At 41.5% G+C, this 19,620-nt stretch overlaps 1 protein-coding gene across 1 annotated transcript in view; it reads left to right on the top strand.

The window, feature by feature from the left end:
• The window catches only part of SNTG2 (syntrophin gamma 2), a 1,262,328-nt gene that overhangs the window by 563,813 nt on the left and 678,895 nt on the right, over positions 1–19,620 (top strand). The gene's annotated exons all lie outside the window — the stretch shown is intronic.

Genomic DNA, 19,620 nt, shown 5'->3' with positions numbered 1-19,620 from the left:
CTGCCTCAGTGTTTGTCAGAAGGGGGGGGTCCTGGGAGTGGTGGCGGTGGGTGTTGTGGCTCCAAGCTGCATGTTCATTGGCTCCATGGCATCTGTTGTTATTCTGGTGTGGCTCTGGCCTGGGCTCCCTTTTGTGGTGCAGGCTGCCAGCCGACTTTACACCCGGTCAGAGCAGGTTTTAATTTAATGCTGCTAACGCGCCTTATCACATTTTTGGGAATCTTATCGCCTATCTGGCTGGTCATTGAGAATGTTGCGGGTGGTGTTCTCGCGGCTTTTGGCACAGCAACGCGTACTCTGCATCTGATTAGGGATAGTTGTGGGACATCTGTGGCTATGTTTTCTGCGGCTGCTATCGCCGGTAAACTGGTGATATAGGCTGTTAGCACCAGCTTGTGAATGGGGCGATGAATTTATAGCCACTTTAGCTGTGATAAAGTGCCGTTAACTTGGCGACAAGTCCTTGAGAATATGCCCCATAATGTACTGTACCCAGTACCTCCTCAGCAGACAATAACCATACACTCATTTTTTACAAGATGCACCAATGTATCCACCTCTTGCATCCACTCTTAACACATCAACACATCTCTCACCCTGACACTTACATTGCTCAATGAATCTTGCCTTATTCATTAGCAACTCACAATTCATTCAATCTACCCTGCTTAAGGCCTACTAATGGTCATTTGACAAACTAGTGCATTCACATATTCAAATACACTATCCATCTAGTGGCCAGCACCTAGCCTCTCTCCATCCAGCACCCTAACTTACACAACTGGTATCCCCTTGACCTCCACCTATCCACTTTGCTTGCCCCAAAAACTTTAATATTGTCTCACTGTGTCTCTCATACATCCACAACTCAGATTCATGCTCCATACCTCTTTTAACCTCTGCAAATCAACTACTACCTTTCTCAATGAATATCCCTCCATCACAGCAATTTTTCCCCCTAGTGCCACAGACTTCAGATTTCATCTCCTGCTAGCTGCTAACCTTGTCTATCGGGTTCTACCTCTATCACATCTACCTATTCCTAGCAGGACTCACACAGGCTTTAACCAGCTTGGTCCTACACTCTGATATCCACACCCCAGCATTTCCAACAAATCCCACTGTAATAATGAGAATACTCTACGTATCCTACACAAGCACCGCCTTGACCTGAACTCCTTCCTTCTACTCTTATCTACATTGTTACTTGCTTTGCCCCTATCATGTCTGAGTCTCCCCTTCATGTACAAAATGGAAACATAACTCACTCTCACCTCTAACCTTGTTTAGCTAGCTCATCCCCTCTAACATTAACCTCACTAACAACATGTGTAGCTATGATTCACATTTCAGCAACCACCTTCCCCCTTGTCTGTCAATTTAGTGCATGGATGTAAAACAAGCTCCTGTAGCACCAGCACAGCAGGCTGGCCCACAACAACACATCTGGGGGCTCACAGTCAACTTGGCTGAACACAGGTAGCACAGGGCAATCCACTAGCCTTAAAAACTCCAAGTTTCCGTCTTTGTGATCTGGGCCAGCATTACGCATTCATCAAAACTCCGTCATTGTTTTCAATACAAAAATGACTACATACACACCTATCATATGCTCAACTCCAAGTGATGTGTGTTAAAATATTATAGTCCTAGCATCTACAAACTAAAAATGTGTCAGTGTAAAAGTGTGAACCAAACCCAAATCTCATCCATTCTCAACACTTCTCCCTCTACTCTTATCCCAGGTGAGCAGTGCCCATTGCTCTATGATGGCATGATGGCTGTCAGACGTCTGTTGTGTCAGAGTCGAATAGGGTTCCCCGCTGTCCATTTAGACAGGGGCAGGTACCGATCACAACCATATCACCCTCAAGTAATGTAGCTATTTACCTACTTACCTTCCGGAGAGGATTGAAAACCTGGCTTTTTACTCGCTGAACCTGGTCTCCTGTTTATGTTCTCAGAGAATTAGTGTTTCAGCGCCAGGACACCTCTGGGTAATTGTTGTGCTTTATAAATAGTGATAACATAACATAACCTAACATATTTGCTGTCATGATGCCAATGCATTGTGAATGCAGAGTGGTATACACCCGTTACGACGCAACTTTTACTCCGCACTACCATTACAACGCGGGCATTACAACGCATGGCATTACAACGCATTGCGCTGGGGGGCGCTCTAGGATAAGAGGTAAGTTTAATTTACTATCCAACACCTTCCCTAGGGTCCACGGGGACTGGAGTTAGAATAGTAAATTATACTTACCACTATCCAGCACCCCAAAGCGCTATGCGTTGTAACGGTATTCGTTGTAAATACCGCGTTGTAATGGTACGCGGAGTAAAAGTATGCGTTGTAACGTCATACATCCATGCAGAGTGAGAGGCAAGGCACTTCCGGCAGGAAGAGAAACTCAAATTGAACATTCTCATTCAAGTTTGTAAACTGAAAGGCTGTTTGTGCCAAACATATTGAGATTTCAGACCATTCCTAATGGACCCAGGTGAGGGATGTTATGTGTTTACTGTGCATCACCCTGTGGCACCATGGTTGAAAATCACAAGGGAGGGGGATGACCGCCTGTAGCTCATAAAATTGTAGTCATTAGCATTTGTGAGGCCCTGGTTAGCTGTCCACGGGCAGTGTCAGCCTTGACTGGCACTCAGCATCCTAACTAACTAAATATACTCTCTCACTCTTGTTACTAGCCAATGAAGTTCTGTCTGCTTGCATCAACTGAGCCAAGAAGGAGATTGTTTCCATGCACTGTTATGCTGAAAATGAATACCTTCAGCTGTGTCACATGAGAGGGCTTGTGTGGGCATTGGATGACCAAGCACAGACAAATGTCATTCACTCATAATGTACTAACAGGACTTGACATAGCCCAACATTCCCAACAGATCAAGTTGTTGTACATAGAAAATACCCTGTAAAATGAATAGAGTTTGGCTACATTTCTGAAACATAAATGACACGCTTAGACCATGCAGCACCCACCTGTGTCCCTGAACAAGTAGATCACATATCTTGGATATACCAAGCACAATCCAAATCTCTTTGGAGCAAAGTCACATGTGTGTGTCACACCTGAGATGGCTATCATAGCCTTTGCCAAATACAAACTGTATGCCAACTTAGGTACAATGTTAGGTGTGTTATATCCAATATCAGAATCATCATATGCCTGGAAAGAGAACATTTGGAACTTGTGCCTATATGTGAAATGCACTAGCAAGTTGCCCATTTGGGTGAAAAAGTTAGCCACATACTCATGATACACACCCCTGTGACTCCACACAACCAAACCTGTGTCAAACTGAAATACCCAATAGGTTTGATCTAAGGAACAACATATAGCGTGTCACATTGCAAAGAATTAGTAGACTACACCACAAAACCACAACCCTGAAGTCCTACACATTGTGTATTGGTCCCAATTACCATGTCACACATTCTCTCTGGCCATGTAGCCACACTCAAACTCACTTATCTCACAAATACTCATTGTAAAGCTTGGACAACAAATTGCAAATAACATTACCCTTGGATAGGCCATATTTCCCCTATTCCTGCTGCTTACCATACTCTGGTTTGGGGCTTCATATCTCTGGGTGTATGAGCAAATGCAGGGCCATATGTGCACCAAAACAGAATCCAAAGGAACATCACATAAGCATCATTTGGCCTATGTACAGTTCACACATTAGGGAAATGCCCAGACTCTCACACTCTAACTGTGGCATAAGCCCAGAATTATATGTACATTACAACGCTAGGTACTGTTCAACTTGAGAACAGCATGTTATCATTAGCATTCCAATCCTGTGACAACCATTCATGTACCATATGCTGGGTCCACATGCAACTAACACATACAACAATTGTGTCTCTGTAAGGGCAGAATAAAACTGTAACTTACTGAGATATGTCCTAAACACATACACCATCCACATAATGTACCCCAAAAATATCAGGATGTAATGACTAACCTCTAATCTAAAATACACTGAAGGACAAAAGCCACAGACACCTTGCCTAACAGGAATATCTGAAGAAAGGGGAGTCCTGGAAGGCAACAGGGCCAGGACACTCTCAGAACAATACCAACCTCACATTCACCATAGGCACAGGACATATGTAATATGGGTCAACTGCCTTGAAAGGGAATTGTCCTATAGTGGAGGCCACCTGCGGCAATGTTGTCATTCAAACTAGTTATCCAAGATCGATTGAAGGCACAGACATTGCTCCACCAGTATCAAGGCGCATACATCAATTGTACCATCACTCTGTGTACACACGTGTGTCCAAAGTCACCACCATCAAGACAGGTGTATTGATGAGGTAGTTATCTTTCAGCCCATTACAAACATATGCAGCATTCTTCTTAAAAATTTTTGTCCCCTGCCACACTTGCACTATGTTGACATCTGTAAGCAGAAACTATGAGTCTAATTTCAAAAGCAAAGGTTTGTGATTTCATGTCACACTCCTAGACAAAACTAATGTAGACATTGACACCCATTCTATAATTAAATGAGGTAGAGAGAAGCTGAGATTAATTCGTCTTCCATCTGATAAGCAAGTAATCAAAGGAGAATGAATCACTCGTCCTGTTTATAGCCAGGGTCTAGGGTTCTTACCGTCTTTTAAAACCCTCACTAACATGAAAATGCACTAAGTCTTCGTTTTCCGCAAGGAATATTAAGTGAAAGCATAATCATTGTGTCTTTCTTATGTTTAACTCCACCTGGAGGGAGACCAACTGGTAATCACAGTAGTGATCAGAAATGATGAGGGTGAGAGTGAAGTGCATTTAAAATTACCTCAATCTATCAAGGCTAGTTTTTAGGTCGAGCATTCGAGACCTCTTGTATATACTTTAGTATATACTTATATGTGTATGTACCTTGTGGGCCCTAGAGATCAGCCCTAGGACTTGTCTGCTTCCGCTGAGGGACTTTTTTTTCTGTTCAACTGCCTGTACTTTACTGGCTTGATTGAAAACGACCAGTAGAGGTCAGTATCATACCAGAATTGCTTTCTGCTTGTTAAACTGCATCTATTTAAGTTTCTTGATAGAAAACGACCAGCAGAGGTCAGTAAAATACAAGAATCCCTTTAGCATTCTCTAGATTCCAGTCCATTGAAATTGTCTTCCACGAGCACCTGTAGACAATAATATTTTTTTCAAACCTTGTATTTTCAGTGATATGACCACAGAAGGCTCTGATTTGATATGAATAACAGAGCTTTGGACTATCCCATTTCCAGCTGAAAGGCAATATTTCTCTCCATGTGGTCCCATACCTGGCATGTCACGCAGTTTGGTGCTTACTTTCCCTCCATGTTAAAGAACAGTAGATGTTTCAGCATACAGGCTAATGTGCTGCATAGCTAAATACATATAAGGTCCCAAAGGCGAGACCGATTGCAATGCAAATGCTTGGTATTGAGTTCATGATCGGTTAAAGCTAAAAAGGGAGATGGTGCGTGAATAGAAGAGTCACTGTTCTATAGCACCTGCTTAAAAAACGTGAGCAGTCGAGATGTTTCAGCCCTTATGTACCAAGTTGGGTCATTGGGCTTTCTTCAGGGCCAAGTGTTAGCACGTTCACTGTTTCGTAACATGCGTAACGTGCGTAGGTAAGAGATGCACTTATCCTTCTTACCTGCGCTTTTTAATAGCACAATGACTGGTTATAGGTGAGTTGTACCTATAACTGGAAAAGGAAAAAGACTGCAAAGACAGAAAACAGGACTCACTCTCTTATGATCTAATCCTGTGAATTGTGATGCTGAAAATAAGAAGCAAAGCATGTGCTGAAAATAGTTCACAAAATATGTGGCTCTATGCTCTAGATGATCATGTGGGAATTGTAAGTATACACATCATGATGGTATAAGAAACATTACAGTAAGTGATTCACAATCGGAGTAGGTTAATATAGCTAGAAATTACACTTGGCAGAGGAGGTAGTAAGCTGGTTGTGTGCCTTATTATTGGTGCCGTATTTTTTAAGAAGAATTTAAACAAAACTATAAGCATTAGCATAAGCTCTTCTAGAATTAACAGTTGTTGCGTGTCCATTTTGTTAAGCAGAATGTTCGTTATGTGCACCGCTGTAGGTGCCGTCAGCTTGAGGCAATGTGTTAAGGGCGATGTCTTAAATTGGAAACAATGTCTTAAAATTGTTAAGCAGAACGTTTGCTCTGTACCCCGCTGTTGGTGCCATCAAAATTAGGCAGTGTGTTTGATTGTATCAAGTCGTTAGCACGTGCTGTGCTTTGATAAATGTGGGTGCCGCTGATTTGCACGTGCGGCTATTCTTTAGAATATTTATCATAAGCGTTACCTCTTTTATGTGGCAAGTCGGCACTGTTGGGGGAGAAAAACTCTCTGTGTGGATGGAAACATAAGAAAAAGAGAGAGGTTACGGCGGTGAGGCGCGCTGTGCTGTACGAGTTTCTCCTGTCGACCTTGACATACCTCTGAGACGTCTTCCCAGCGACTTGTGCTAGCTCCATCTGATGTGCCCCGGTGATGCAGGCCGGCAGAGCAGTTTATTAATAGCGAAGAGCTGTGAGTCTGCATAGTAGATAGACTCAAGTTTGATGGTAGAGATATTCTTTTCTTCTTCTGGTATTAATCTTTTTTTTTCTGCACTTCACTCTAACTCTCACCATCTCTGATCACTACTGTGAATACCAGTTGGTCTCCCTCCAGGTGAAGGAAAGCATAACAAAGATCCGATGATGATGCTTTTCACGTAACAATCCATGCATGAAACCAAGATATACTGCACTTACGGCTTTCACATGAATGAGGGTTTTTAAAGATGGTAAGAAACTTAGACCCTGGCTATAAACAGGATGAGTGATTAAATCTCCTCTGATTACTTGACATTGACACCCAGCCATTGTAGTCTCAAGAATGTATATCACAGCCTATCCGAGTGCTTATAGTCCATGGACCAAATGCAATCTATGTCATACTAACATGATTGTATACTTACAAATTACACGGGAATTACAGTTAACAGCAATTCCATTTTTGGGACACATCATCTCTTGCTTGTACTTGTCCTGCAAATGGACACCTCTCCTGGGAGCGGCATCTAGGGGGCAAGCCAGGCACCACAGCAACAAGAGTAGGGAGGACTGGGTTGGTCTTTGGGAGTGGTAGGATTAGGAGGGGAGGTTGGACAATGGTGTAGTGTAGTTCCTATATTCCCAATAGGCTCTGCGCATTGGAATAATATATACTGCAGCTTAGACGTAGGACTAAGGTCAACTAGGTCTCTGCCGAATATATTAGACTTAATTATGGGTGGGCCAACTAGCTCAGAGGTCACTAGAAACGTTCTCGAAGGTACAAGTAGGGATTAGTTTCTGACAACCATATAACATGACAACTTTGTTTCCCAAGAATAAGAAATCAGTCTTCAGAGTCGTGGAAACAATAGATAACTATTTTACTCAGTCAATCGTGTATACTTAGTTTCACCAGAGTTGCTGAGAAATTAGAGAGACGGGCGTTTTCAATAAAAGGTATTTATTGAACAGTCTTCTATCTCAAGCATGAGAAATGTACTGCTACAATAGTAATGCTGGTTATAAAGTACAAGGCATATAATACAAACAGTATTATAAAGTAGTACTGTAAAAGCATGATATGGTTTCTAAGCCATAAGTTGCTTTAAATAGATAAAATGCATAAAATACATACAATGATAAAAGAGATGGCTAAAAGTACTCAACTGGTGCTTCTAAAACACGCCCTACCCCGATGTACCTGACCTAAGCCTAGCACAAGGGAAGAAATAAGTTTAGGAGTAGTTTTAAGTTTAGTATTCTTTGCCTAGAATCTGCCAAGAGTCTAATCAAGAATTTTCTAAGGTTCTAATCAGCTCCGTACCTTGGTTTAGAATGAAGGAGGTCTTGTAACTCTCTCTCTCTCTCAGGACTCGATCTCCCAGATATGCGCAAGGGTAAGCTGGAAACACTGGAGCTAGATTTCTCGGCAAGAGAAGAAACGGCGTCTCTCAGTGCGTCTGCTGGAGGGTTGGCTTCCTTCGGCACTTACTGCTGCAGGGCGTCGGGCAAGTAGTTAGCCGATCTGCTCCAAGAACCACCGTGTGTTAGTTTGGGCAAATGTAGGCATATTTATGCCATGAAGGTGCCGAGTTTGACGCATGATTGGACTTAATAACATCACTCAAAGGTATCTCTCTCTCAGGACTCGATCTCACAGATACCCGCAAGGGTAAGCTGGAAACACTGGAGCTGGATTTCTCGGCAAGAGAAGAAACAGCGTTTCTCAGTGCGTCTGCTGGAGGGTCGGCTTCCTTCGGCACTTGCTGCTGCAGGGCGTCGGGCAAGTTGTTAGCCGATCTGCTCCAAGAACCACCATGTGTTAGTTTTGGCAAATGTAGGAATATTTATACCATGAAGGTGCCGAGTTTGACGCATGATTGGACTTAATAACGTCACTCAAAGGTTCAATTCCCAGAAACTCCAGGATTTCTTGGTTAACTTAATATTCAAGCAGGGGGAAGATCCTAGCTGCTGAAGGCGGGTTTTTCCAAGAAATCGTTGTGAATTCACGGAACTTAGTGGAAGTAGCCTTGCCGTATTTGGGCTGTAAGGCTCAGGGCAAATATGGTAATGATATCTATGCCTATATAAGGATAGGGTAAAGTATAACTATATAAGGGCATGAATCGGGAAAAGTTACACTAGGGTCCTAGATTTGTTTACAACACCCACTCCACGATCTTAAGTTCAAGAAGACTAGACCTATAAGCACTGATCAAATCTAAAGTAAGTGTTCACAATCCCACCCAAAACACAAATTTGCATTTGAAAAGGCTTGTTTATATGAAAAAACAAAAGTGAAAGTACACTGAATGATCTAATAAGAAAGCATACCTTCAAATATTTATAGAGCAAAACGAAAATATACATTCATGAAATGTCTCTTAAGTCTGTACAGAAAAGAAAAATGAAACCGAGATCATTCCATAGCATAATATTTGAAACCATTGTGTTATGATGGCTAGGCCAGAATATTGTCAGTAGGAAGTTCTATAAAGAAATCTTGTTCTCTATGAATAGTTCTACTTTAAGCAGAATACACTGTGCCAAAAAAAAAAAATCACAATTTCGAAAAAGTTCAAAAGTTGCATTTGTAGAAAAGTTTGTAAGCCGGAGGGTTTGTTTTGAAAAATGAAGGACGAATTTCAGATTTCAGGGAACGCCGTGTCAATATTATCAAAAGTTATTTTCAGAGTCAGGAGAAAACATCAGATCATCGAGGCTGGCAAAGAAGCCATCTACCGTAGTAGGCGAAAGTGGAACTACTTGATCAAGCAGATCAAATGCGCATAGGTGTGGATCATTGCCATCAGCATAGGAAGCATTAGCAACGTCAGCAGTCGATGTTACCTGTGTGCCTGTAGTTTCTCGTACCTCAACCGCAATTAAACTTTCCGGTGAGACCTCAATGAATGCCGTCATCAGAATTGGCAGCCGTTGGGGGCAACACGATGCATGAGCCATTACAGGACCTAGCAAAGCGTTAACATCTGATGGCAGTACTGATGGAAATGTAAGACAGATGTCTAACACGCATTCTTCTCCGCAAAGCAGGCATCGCAGAACAGGTAAGATGCAATCTTGCCAGATTGGTCTGAACGAAAGAAACCATGCGGTGTTCAGATCTCTTAAACGAGCCAAGCCGAGAATCTGTGTTATCCGCTCACGATACCTCATTGCACGGAGGGCTTCTTCCATGGAAATCTGGGTATCGTTGTTTGCCAGACTTGCCATATCGAAGCAGGAGAAATAAAAATAGTATCCCAGCTACGAGTCCCAAGATGAGAGGTAGGCCGCCAAACACAGAGTGTACGAAATTTGGAAAAATGACGAGGACCGCTTCAAAAGGTGCTAACAGTCCCGAAAAAATTGTCTTAAATACATGTGCGATTCCGCTGGTATCAGACAATGTTAAGATTTGGCTCAACATTTTTACAAAATGCGTAGGACAATTTGTTGATAATAGGGTATGTATCTCTGCCGAAGTCCTTGCGACTTGCAGATCATACATTTCGCTAGACGAGGTCAGTGGCACAGTTTTTTGCAGAAGAATGGCTTTCATTCTGCTTAAAGTATCAATCCGTATAGAAGAGATATTCAGTGAAGGCCATAACACCGTCCCTCTGTCTGACTTGCTCCTTGGATACAATACTTGCATACAACAATTAACCCTGGAGGACACACTAACAAGATAAAGTTTTCCTGGCAGCATGCCACAGCAGCTGTGATCATTCAGTAAAACGTAGCTGCCATTGGATAGCTGTCTGAAAATTGGTTCTATTACTGTGGAGAGAGTTCCGTGCAGGTGGAATGAGAGGTTATTTGCAGAACCATTGCAGGCTCCATGTAAATTAATACCTTGGCACAAAAGTGTACCACTTAGTGAATTTTTACAATTATTACCACTAAGGAATACCTCTGTTCCCCTATTCCAACATTTGTGTGTGTAAGGTAAAGTCCAGGTTGACTTAATGTATTCTTTACCCAACCTTTCATACAGGCCCGCTGGTATATGCTGTAGACAATACGAAATTGGAAAATCGTCACCTGTATTGTTATGGTGCCATGAATTATCCATTCAGTGACAGGTTTCTCAGAAACTGTCAATGGCACCCTTTCCAGTTTTTCAATGTTCAGCACCGTATAGTCTGCTCCTTTTTGTGCTAAAGAGATTTGTTTATCTGTAAGGTTAAATACAGAAAACAATGCTGTTGTGTTGATTAGACGCCAAGGCTCGTAGCCTGAACACAGATTTTGCAACGTCCAGCCTAACTGCATGATAGAACGTAATTTGGACTGGCCATGTTGTAACATTAGCAAGTCCTGCTCTATTATGTCAATGGCAAAAGATACAATGTTGTCCAAAGAATAAATTCTGGAGGACAGAGTCATTAACCCATTGTCCACTACAGAGAGACTTTTCTCTAAATTAATACGATCAATTTCTTGTATCTTTTCTGCAGTCTCCATTTGCGTTACTTTCCAAGCTTTGTTGCACCCTGCGTATATACCGGCGTATAGGAAAAGTTTTTGACGTGGTTTGCGAGGTCCCAGTAAGAAATCTTGCAAATCATTGCCTTCTTTAAGTAAAGTTAAGTGTTGTTTAATCTCTGAGAGTGTAGATGTCTGTAGCCATTCAAGGCATAGCTTCCCTACACTATAAGTAGTTACTATCCCTGGATGTTGTCTCTGGGAGTATCTTGGATCTGGCCTGTTCATTTTGAAACCTTGTGTTTTGTTCAGGAATCTATCTCGACAGTTATTAGTGTCTGTGGGCCAGATTAACAATTTTTTCCAGTCAGGATCAGTTCTGTTTTGTTTTAAAATGTGGGATACGTCTAAGTCCTTATCAGTATTGTTATTACTGTCAGGTATGGGATTAGGTATAGACGTTTTTTTAAAATCTTTTATCTTAGCAATGCCAAGACAAGATTTTTGTTGAACAGTGTCATTTAAGAACATTATTTGTTCAGGTATTATGCAGGCTCTGAATAATGCTTCTGAACCTTGCACCTACCAATCTTTTGTACCCTAGACTGTCTTCGTCTCAATGTTGCCGTTCCAAAAGTCAAAACCCAATGTAGACATCTGAGCATAAAAGTTTGCAGAATAAATTTGTTTAGTGTTGGTCAACATTGTTTTCATTCCTGTCTTATTTTCATTTCTAAAATAAAACGTTTCTGGATTGGTAACATTGTGCCCTGAGAAGTATTGAAATTTCACATAAAATGTTTTCGAGCTGCCTTTTGTTGGTGTTGGACAATGTTCCCATTGATTGTAAGTAAAAACATTTCTAGGTTTAGCAGATTTATGCAAATAATGATGACCATAGTGATTAAAACAATACATTTGTTCATAATCTGATGAACCTTGTAAGTATTCATGTTCTGTGAATTTTGCTGGCATTTCTAAATCAGACATCATGTTATTAACAGCCTCAAAGTCCCAATCATCACTGAATGTGCTGGGTGATGCAAAGTCACTTAAAGAAACCTTAAATTGGTGTGGAATCTTCAGCAGGTCCACCGGGCCATAAATGTCATAGTCAGTAGTGTCCCATTCTATACCACCAGGTATAGGTTCGGCTGTGATTTTCACTGATGACAGGTCTCTTTTTTCACGATGAGATGATTTGTGAGGTGTCAGGACCAAGTTGATTTTCTGACTTGCTGTGTCCATAGAATCATATTTTCCATCTATCATCCTTCCCAGGCTTAACACAAGTATGAGCCAGAGCAGGAGAAAAAATGCACCTAACCCAATCCAAAATTCAACCCATGGTGAAACCAGATATGTTTTTCCAAGTTGATGAAAGAGTTCTGTTAACATTTCTTTGTAGGTTTTTATTTTTCCTGGTGTTTCTTCAATTTCACTGGGATCCTCTGAAAAGGTATCAAAGTTTATGAAATAGCCAGAAGCAGTTCTGTCAATTGTTGGGATAGCTTCAGGATTATTCGAAGTCACTGGAGCCTATTCTCTTTTTACCATATCTATGTAGTCAGATGTCACATCATTGTAGATAGGTGTGTCTTGACGAACTGTTATTTGGGTATCCAGAGGCATAAGTTCCATCGCTTTGTTGCATAGTCCTTCTTTTATTACTTCAGGTTTATCATATGTGATAAGTCTTTCAGTTTGAACCTCTTAGATTGTAGCAAGATTTGGACGTCTGCTACTTCTCGGGAGTCCACTGGGCCTACTACTTATTATTGGCCACATTATTGTGGTTTGACCAGGTCGATTGACACAACTCTGTTCTCCCTTTTACCAGCAAGGGGAGGTAGTACTACTGATCTTGTTCCGTGGATTGCCAAGACAGGTACGGCTTTTCTGTAAGAAGGCCCAAATTCCTTCTTTAACGCAATTTTTTCTTTGACTAGATCCCCAATCTTTGGAATCCAGACAGGTCTTGCTGGCACAGGTGTTTTTTCTTCAGCTGTCGTTTGTTTCTGTATTGTATTACTTAGACTTCATCTTGTTTCATTTAAGTCCTGTAAAACAGCCAAATGATCTTTGATATCAAAGGGTTTTTGTTCTACCACTGAAGTCTGACTATCGAGGTCCACGATAATCATTCTAGTACCAAACATTAGTTCATACGGAGTGACTCCACCCAGAGAATTTCTTGGCAGATTATTAAGACTGCGTTGGACACTTATTAGATGTTTGACCCACCCTTCACCCTAACCTAATACCTTGGCTGTTATGGATTGCTTTATTTCACGTTTTTTTCTTTCCACTACCGCATTACCCTCGGGATGAAAGGGACTAGAATACCGCAATGCAACGCCCAAGCTAGCCATGGCCTTCTTGTAAGCTCGAGAGCTAAACGCAGGACCCTGATCAGAATGTAGCGTGCCAATTGCGTATGTGCCGATAAAGACTTGCAAATCCTTTATAACAGTTCTGGCGTCAGCCGAGCGCTGGGGCCACATCCAAATGAATCTTGTGCTAGTAGTTGTGGGATGGCATTCATCTATTGTGATTTTTGCCTGTAGATAGTCTAATGCTGTCTAACAACGGTGTCTGAACTGGGCTGGCTACTCTGTAGTCTGGTGACTGGTGGTCATAAAGGCTATGATAACTGTAACAAGTATCACAGTTTATTCCAAATTCGTAAGCTTGGACGCTCATTCCTGGCCACCAGTACATATCTTCTAATTATTTTAAAGATTCCAAGATCCTATTGTGTCTCAGACCCTCTCCCATATGTGCTTCTTGAACCAAGTAAGCTCTCCGCTTCCTGTTTGGAATCACTCTTTCCCCCACTCCAGGGATTCGAGCAAAAGGAACGGAGTTTGCATCAATTATGTATGTATACGTGAGTGGATAGTTCATAGGTAACGCTGCATGATTGCCTTCCATTGAGGCTTTTACTGCTAATAGCGTTTCACCATCTATGGCTCTTGTCGAGTGTTTTATTGTAGCTACGGAAGCCGTTTGTACGGCTGCCTTCGCGGCTTCATCAGCCAATGAATTTCCTGGAACGTGAACGCCATCACGTTGATGACTCAGTGTATGAATCACGTGACTCTTTTGTAGTTCTTTCTGTAAAAGAACTACTTGTTCCCAAAGCATTTTATGCTTTATTGTGCCACCTTTTGCGTCTTTGAGTTCGTTCTGAACCCAGTTCTGAAGATACTTATTGTAAGATTGTACGCAGTAATACGAATCGCACACTATTAGTGTGGCGAATTTGCGATCGGTATTTTCAAGCGCCATCTTGAAAGCCTGTAGTTCAGCTCGCTGAGCTGTACAGTCCCCGAGTGATTGAGTTTTAGTGACCATAGGTCTGAATTTGCCTTTGCGCCAGCGACCTTTAACAATCGCGCACGCAGCACTATAGGCTTGTTTACCCCCAATAGCGGGCTGTGCTGATCCGTCTGTATAGATTATACATCCGTAATGTACCAGAGGCAGAATTTCAGTCGGCACAGGACATTCATATTGGTATTGGAGAAATTCTTGTGTCTTTAAATTAGTGTCAAAATGGTATTCAATGTCTTTTGCAGCAAGAGACTTAACCCATTGAATCCATCTCGGATGTAAAGCTTTTGCATTTGGAATGCTAGCTCTTGTCACTGCTTCTAAGGCAGGTACAGGTGTAACGATCATTATACGTTTACCCTGTGCGAGAGCTCTCTTTTGCTACTGCAGTTTGAACCGCTGTCAGAATTTTTTCTGTTGATGAGAATTTCATTTCAGCTTGTGTGTACAAGTGTGATTTGTAAGCGATTGGTATCTTTTTACCTTCATTAAAGGTCAGGTATTTGAATCCGCATTTTCCTGGGATGACACGGATCACTAGATTGCGAACGTTTTCGCGTGTCTGTAACTGTTTTTTAGCTAACATTCTGTTTGGACTGAACGCAGAATTTCTGTATGTGCTTGAGTCCAATTAGTTGGTTTGAAATCTGGTTTGATTAGTTCATAGAGAGATTTAACCCTATCTGCGTAATTCAAAACGTACGTTCTACCGAAATTCAGGAAACCTAGAATTGACTGTAGGTTTTTCAGTGTTTTTGGAGGTTGAAGCAGCGCACACTTCTCAAGAAAGTTTGCTGCCAGGCTTTTGCCTTCACTTGATAACTCGTACCCTAAAAATAGGACATTGAGGTGGGCAATTTGTGATTTCTTAAAATTTAATTTATACCCTTCAGAAGCAAACCCAAGTACTATGGTGTTCACTCTTTTCAAGTGTACATCCAAATCGTCATCTGTAAGATAGATGTCATCGACATAAGATAATGCCTCATCGTTGTACATTTGTAGGAACTCTGTTACTCTGGCTGAAAATAACCCGGGACTATTCTTGAATCCCTGGGGGGACGGCAAAATTGTCGCTGTGTCCCCAAGATTGAGAAAGCGGTCAGGTGTCTGCTTTCTGGTGCAATGTTTTGACTGAAAAACCCATTTGAAATGTCCAATGTGGTTTTATATTTTTTGAGCACGATGTTATTCATCAGTGCAGCACTATGTGCATTTTGTACTGCAAATGTTTTACAACAGGAGTTTAGGTGTCTGTAATTCAAAACTAGACAATATGAATTGTCTGGTTTGGAGACAGGAAACAAAGGATTGTTCATAGATGAGGTGCATGTTTCATTCACCCCTTGATATTCAAGTTGATTTAAAATCTCCCTGACTTGTTTTTTAGCTTCCTGTTTAACAGGGTACCGTCTCTGAGCAGTAGGTTTGTTTTTTAACTGTATTTTGTGGTGGGGAGAGCCCTCATCCCATGCTATGTGATTTTTATATAATTCTGGAGCTTGAGCTACAGCCGATTTCCTTGCATATGTATATTTTTTATGAATGGGAATGTGATTTGAGATGGCTGGCATAATCATTTCTTCGCCGTGTGGGCACTCCCTAACAACTGCAGGTGGTCAGTCCTTTTCAGCTAGAAGTATGTCATAACCCTTGGAAAGCTTGTCCCAGAAGAGAGCTTTTATTTTTCTAGTTATGTCCCCCTCCATCCGGAGTGTTACTTCATATAACTTTTGGGGTACACTAACCCTGGTGTCGGCAGTTTCAACCTGAATGTTTTCATTCAAGTCCACTGTCTCCTGGTGATTCTTCAGGATCTTGCGAACTTTGGTTACTTCTGCTGCGCTGTCTAGCATTGTCTGAGCCCATTCCCCGTTCTTTAGTTGTGTCCTCAGAATCCTCTGCATGTTTAATTTTTATGCTTGCTACCTTCTTCTTTGAAAATTGAGCTTTTTTACTTTGGTGAACGGGTTCTTTGTCTTTGGACTTGACGCGTTCTTCTTTGTGTTCTGACCGTCCTCTTCTTTCTGATTTCTGCGAGGAAGTCTGAACGGTACGAGAGGAATGTGAATCATTATCTTGATATCTATCAGGTTTTCTTAAAGTATCCCTATTTCAAAGGTTATATCTTTTTTTTCAGAGGGCTCCCGTTGGGGAGATCTTCCCCCCGTTCAGGAGATCTAACTCTCCGTTGGGGAGACCTTCCTCTGGACTGAGAACGCTTCTCTCTAGGAAGTGTCTGTTTATTATTTTCCAACTTCTTTCTAGGAGTGGTGAGATTGTTTTTAATAAAAACATTTTCAGGATTTTCCGTTAATTGTGCTTTTAGTGGTTTCCCACCCAAACTATCTCTACCTAGTTCTTCATAGGATTTTTCAATAATTCTGGCAAGCTCATATGGTTGCTCAGTAATGTCTGTTTCTTTTAATTTCTGGCGGATTGCCACTGATGCTGCTTCTCCTCTAATTTTGGCAAATAGTATAGCTGAGACCTGTTTGAAATCTTTCAGTAATTTCATACCTAGATTTAAGGCTGGTTCTGGACCGTATTCATTTTGAATCTGTCTTAGAACGTCTGGTATTACCCCCATGGACGGAATACCATGTGTTTTTGTGTAGATTGAAGCAAAGACTGTGCCCCAAGTGTCACAATCCTCTACGTGCGGTGCAATCCCCATAGGTAAACAGATTGTCAGAATCCTGTGTTTCTCATGAGGTGTACTATCAGGAAATACTGCCACTATTTGAGTAATTTTTTGTGCTAACCAAAATGGAATTTGTTCCCTTTTGGCAGGCAACTTTCCAATGACCGATTGTATGGTCTGTGGTGTTATTTTATTTGTGTTCCCCTGGTGAGGGGTGTGCTGTGGAATTTTTACAGCTGGTTGGACTGTTCATGTCCGCATGACATATTGGACCAATTGTCTATGTATTTTAATAAACTGTTTTAGCTGTGCTAACAATTCTACATCTGACATCCTTTCAATGTCTGGATGTAGTGTATAGCTGGCCAGTACCGGCCATTTAGCTCCTGGTCTACCTAGTGGACCGAGCCTGGTAATGTGATTTTCATGTTTTAGGGCGCCTTTAAACCAGAGCTGATGCTCTTGGTAAGTTAATGGAATTTCAATGTCCTCGAAAGGAACGTATTTCATTGGAGGTTCCTCTGCTTTGTAGTAGTGGAACTCTTATGTTCCTGCATTTGCTGCTGTAAACTGAATCCATGAATAGGATACCTCTGTCTGCCGTTATTCATGTGCCTCTATGACAAAGATTACTCTGCCTCTTCTTGCTGATACTCCTTTATTTATCAGTTTGTAAGTTATACTTTTCCTTACATTTACCGAGAGCAGTATAGCATCCCTGTCATTTTCTAGTATTTCAGCGTAATCTAAGATTGCTTGAGATGCTGCTGCAGCTAATTCTTCGTCAGTAACCATTATTATTATTATTTTTTTTTACTTATTGAATAGTTTGCAGAATAAGTTTCAAGGAAACAAAGATTAGGTGCACAATATTTTGGAACCCTGTATCCTTCAACGTTGAACAAACCAAAAACTAATACATAGGATTTTTTGTCCTACTCAGTTTTGGCAGATATTATCCTTTCACCCACTCCAGACGTCTTTTGGAGTTTTTGCGGGAGAAAGGGGTCTGTGTAAAAAGCACGACTGAGTTACTCTAGTATCTAGCGTTAAATTATCGCCTTACCAAACGTTGGGCGCCATGTAGTGTAGTTCCTATATTCCCAATAGGCTCTGCGCATTGGAATAATATATACTGCAGGTCTCTGCCGAATATATTAGACTTAAATATGTGTGTGCCAGCTAGCTCAGAGGTCACTAGAAACTTTCTCGAAAGTACAAGAAGGGATTAGTTTCTGGCAACCATATAACATGACAACTTTGTTTCCCAAGAATAAGAAATCAGTCTTCAGAGTCGTGGAAACAATAGATAACTATTTTACTCAGTAAATCGTGTATACTTAGTTTCACCAGAGTTGCTGAGAAATTAGAGAGACGGGCGTTTTCAATAAAAGGTATTTATTGAACGTCCTATCTCGAGCGTGAGAAATGTACTGCTACAATAGTAATGCTGGTTATAAAGTACAAGGCATATAATACAAACAGTATTATAAAGTAGTACTGTAAAAGCATGATATGGTTTCTAAGCCATAAGTTGCTTTAAATAGATAAAATGCATAAAATACATACAATGATAAAAGAGATGGCTAAAAGTACTCAACTGGTGCTTCTAAAATACGCCTACCCGATGTACCTGACCTAAGCCTAGCACAAGGGAAGAAGTAAGTTTAGGAGTAGTTTGAAGTTTAGTATTCTTTGCCTAGGATCTGCCAAGAGTCTAATCAAGAATTCTCCAAGGGTCTAATCAGCTCTGTACCTTGGTTTAGAATGAAGGAGGTCTTGTAACTCTCTCTCTCTCTCAGGACTCAATCTCCCAGATATGCGCAAGGGTAAGCTGGAAACACTGGAGCTAGATTTCTCGGCAAGAGAAGAAACGGCGTCTCTCACTGCGTTTGCTGGAGGGTTGGCTTCCTTCGGCACTTACTGCTGCAGGGCGTCGGGCAAGTAGTTAGCCGATCTGCTCCAAGAACCACCGTGTGTTAGTTTGGGCAAATGTAGGCATATTTATGCCATGAAGGTGCCGAGTTTGACGCATGATTGGACTTAATAACATCACTCAAAGGTTCAATTCCCAGAAAACTCCAGGATTTCTTGGATAACTTAATATTCAAGCAGGGGGAAGATCCTAGCTGCTGAAGGCGGGTTTTTCCAAGAAATCGTTGGGAATTCTCGGAACTTAGTGGAAGTAACCATACCGTATTTGGGCTGTAAGGCTCAGGCCAAATATGGTAATGATTTCTATGCCTATATAAGGATAGGGTAAAGTATACCTATATAAGGGCATGAATCTGGAAAAGTTACACTAGGGTCCTAGATTTGTTTACAACAATGGCAGATATGGGGGGGCTCAATGGAGGACGTGGGACAACTGCAGTGGGAAGGCTATATGGAGGTGGTTGGACAACTGAAGTGGTATGGCTAGATGGTGGGGGAATAGACTAAGCTTCAGAAGCTTGGGAATACAGTAATGTTGGAAGATTTTCAAGGGAATACAGGAGCCCGGGTGCTTTTTTGAGCCGGGATTCTTTGGGGGTTGAGGTACTGGGGTCTGTGGGTTCAGTTGTCTAATTCGTCCACTCCAGTGGCCTGTGTTTGACCTCAGGGT

This window comes from Lissotriton helveticus, chromosome 6 (assembly GCF_964261635.1).
Source record: "Lissotriton helveticus chromosome 6, aLisHel1.1, whole genome shotgun sequence".
Lineage (NCBI taxonomy): Eukaryota > Metazoa > Chordata > Amphibia > Caudata > Salamandridae > Lissotriton > Lissotriton helveticus.
This window is presented reverse-complemented; position numbering and strand designations above follow the sequence as displayed.